Below are 4,006 nucleotides of genomic sequence, written 5' to 3' on the forward strand. Positions count from 1 at the left end.
GAATGAAGAATTCCTTGGAAATCAACGGTGTTTAAACAACGATCTTGCCTAATGCAAGATTGTGAAGATGGAGTCAGGAGGATACATCCGACATTTGCAGCCCGATGCAATTCTCAAAAAAGAATTATTGCACCGCAATAAAAAAAAATAAATATAACTGAAAGACCTCTCAACTGGTGCAGCGTCAATCAAAAGAATTTACAATTTTGTCAAGTTTAAAGTTTTTCAAGTTTGTCGCCTCGAGCGAGTAGTTATTTAGTGGCGCAGGTTTGATTTACGACCCTTAAAAACTTTTTATTGAATACAATGTTCCAATTTTTAAATTCAAATACTAAACAAAACATTATTAAAAATTACTAACCTTTCCATTTTTATTTAAATAAATCACCTAATTTACTCACCTAAATTATTTCTTAACAAGTAAAAAAGTCAAAGTTCGTGCGGAGCCGAACATTAAATACCCGGCGCAAGTATTCAATAGAGTTCTTTCACCTTTCCGAAGACTACCGCTACATGGTAAGCAGTGGTGGTTTTACGTCTATTTCAAACATCTTCGGTAGAACGTTCAGTTAGATGTAATGAGATAAACTTATATAGATATATGTGGGCGGCACCACGCCCAATTTCCAAAATTCCATAATAATGTTACTTCTTTTCAAGAGATTGTTGTTAGTATAAATTTTTGGTAAAGTTAGCTTCCTTAAATTTCGAAATATCAAAGTTTCAAACATTTCTGAAATTTACCGTTATAAAAAAGTGGGCGTAATTTTAGTCAGATTTCAAAACTTTCAACGTTTTGCCTTTATGTGGCAACCACAATAATCATACCGAGTTTGGTACACATTGATAGAGCGGTTACCGAGATACACATATGTGGTTATAAGTGGGCGGGGTCACGCCCATTTTCCATTCATTTATTATAAGCCAATTTTTTGCTAAAGAATTATTGCAAAAATTATTTTTTAATAAATTAGCTTCAGTATTTACTGATTTATAGAAGCTTTGGTATTTCTCTAAAATATCGTTATATGGGATGTGGGCGTGGTTATTATCAGATTTTCTAAATTTTATGCCGTTTGGTGTGTTTTGTGAAGGCCAACAACTGTGCCAAGTTTGGGAGAAATTGGTGGAGCGGTTCCCAAGATATACACATGTAATCATAAGTGGGAGTGGCTACGCCCATTTTCCAAAAATTTATAATATTCTTATTTTTCGCCTAAAAATGATTGTATGTAAATATTAATTTTGAGTGAATAAGCTTCAGTAGTTAATATAAAATCGCAGTTTTCGAATTTCTCAAAACTGCCGTCTTATGGGAGGTGGGCGTGGTTATCGTCTGATTTTGCCCATTTTCAGTACCATCCGTCCACCGCTCAAAAGAAGTACAGATACCCAGTTTCGTTAAGATATCTCAATTTGTACTCGAGTTATCGTGTGCACAGACGGACGGACGGACAGACAGTCACCGCTTAATCGATTTCTCCTTTCATTCTGATCATTTATGTATATATTTGTCTATATCTTTCTCGATTCGTTTTGCCTGTTACAAACAACCGTTATGTGAACAAATTTATAAAACCCTTGTGCACAAGTGCGCTCGGGTATAAAAATACTCGACATCCGCATTCGCATACGCATCCGCGGATGTTAGCGTTTAAGCACCCGCATCCGCATCCGCATCCGCGGATTTCTAAAATTCCACATTCGCAACATCCCTGATACATACATACGTACATACATAAGAATTAAAGTAACTTAAATAAGAAAGTTTATTGAAATTTTTGGATAAGAATTGAAATATATCCAGTCAAAAAAAATTTAGTTGTCGAAAATTATCAAGTTGTGCAAATTTATCGAGTCATGGAATTTTATAATTATCGAAATTTTTATAAAGTTATCATAATGTGTCGAGTCCTTTCAACTTATCGAGCTATAGTGGTTTCATATTGTATCGAATTGTTTTGATAGTTATCGAAATTTGTAGGTTTATCGAATCCAAATTTTTCGAATTTTTAAAGTATTTCGACTTGTCGAAAATTATAGGGTTATATAAGTTTATCGAGTTATCACTATTTATCGAATTTTGTCGGAATACTAGAATGTATCGAGTTATCCAAATTTATTGTTATAAAATTTGATCGCATTATCGAAATTTATTGCGTTATAAAGTGATTAAAATGCACAATTATCGAAATTTACCGATAGTTATCGAATTTTTTTGAGTTACCGATATTAATCAAGTTATCGGAATTTGGTGGTTTTTGTTGATCGAGGCATCGAGGCTAATGGGTACGAGTTTTAGTTATCGAAATGTATCTATAGTTATCGAAATCAGTCGAGTCACCGATTTTCATCAAGTTCATAACAAAAGATCTAAAATAACACTAGAGACGCTATGTGTTTGTAACTTTGCCTCTTTTTTCTTATTTTTCAGTTTTTGGCTTAAATAGCTCGCGCGAAATGCGTATTATAATACAACGTTCACGTCCGACATTTTGCTCAAAATTAATAGTCATAACTATTGCCAGGACGCCTACGTCACGGAGACAATGATCAGCGTTTTTGACAACTAATACGTATATCTTTATTGTATTGACAGCATTGTCCAATGTAAACGCGCCGTAAGTGCAACGGGAGATAAAGAAGTTCTATTTGGGAGAAGGACATGGTTCCCGTGTCATCCTAACTGAAAATTGTGTTAAACCTTTACACCATTTGACTTTGACGCTTAATATGAGAACCCTCCCACATGAAGCTGAATTTGTAGCTTCTCAAATAATATACGTAATTGAAGAAATCTTTGGGAATACTGGGGAGAATATTCTTTCCGATGATATTTTGCATTCTGTTATATTGGTCCCAAAATAGGAGATTGCTCTTTTTTTCAATGCAGACATTTTGGACCGTATGCCGAGATAAGAAAAGTCATACTTTAATATTGATAAAATTATTTGTGATGATGTTCGGGTTTTAACTGTCTGCGGATTACCTCCACATAAAGTGGTGCTCAAAAATAACTGTATTGTAATACCTACATATAAGCAAACTAAATACAAAGAATACTTTGGTGAATGGTACCCGCATGCGTGTGAAAAAAATGCATAAAAACCCTTTAGGCTGTGAAGTTTTAACTGGAATTTCATGTGTTTCGAATATTAAACCCTCGCATTAATTTGCCCTATTTTGGCATTCTTTTGCCCTTTTCGTCCCAGGGTACACAGTTTCCAATCATTCCCGCTTTTTATAGGACTATAGATAAATCTCAGGGGCAAATATTTCAGAGGGTTGGTTTTTTATTACGAACACCTGCATTTTCTTGTGGCAAATGATATGTTGCTGCCAGTTGAATTCGTTCATTGTACGGATTGCGGTTCCACATTCCAGATACTTCAGATCATGATCATTTGTCTGCCAACCAAAGGGTTTTTACAAAAACACAGTTTATATTGTTGCCCACTAATAAAATATTGAAAATAAAACAAAAAAGATATAAAAAATTGTTGTCACGATTTACATAGATCCAAAGCAGAACATTTTCCGGTAAGTATATTTGTGCCTTATAAGTTAGACCAGAGGTCTTTGCTGGTTTCGGTAGACCCCCTTCTGATACATTTCTAAATATTCCCAAAGCTCGTAAAAAACTAAATGTGAAGATTAGATCTAACTATGTAAATTTGCATCGCGGGTGAATTCAAAAACTAAACTTGGAGTTGCCAAAATAAAACTAAAATATTTTGTCAATGTTATTGTGGCTTGTTAATATTTTATTTTTAATATTTTTATTGAGCTTTGTACAACGATTGTTTATTAGGAAAAATTGAAAAAGCAACGAAGTCTAAGCGGTAGAATTTATAGCACTATTTCGGAGATCACCACATCTCCTCATCAGACTTCTTTTTTCTAGACTTCAGCAGGGATCGAACCTGCGTATTCAATGTTCAAAGTCAGAAGCGTTAACCACTGAGCAAAGTACATCTCGTAAACTCTTGTTGCTAATTCATTTTCC

The sequence above is a fragment of the Rhagoletis pomonella genome, unplaced genomic scaffold, assembly GCF_013731165.1.
Source record: "Rhagoletis pomonella isolate Grant_MI unplaced genomic scaffold, Rhpom_1.0 Rhpom_scaffold_00002, whole genome shotgun sequence".
NCBI lineage: Eukaryota > Metazoa > Arthropoda > Insecta > Diptera > Tephritidae > Rhagoletis > Rhagoletis pomonella.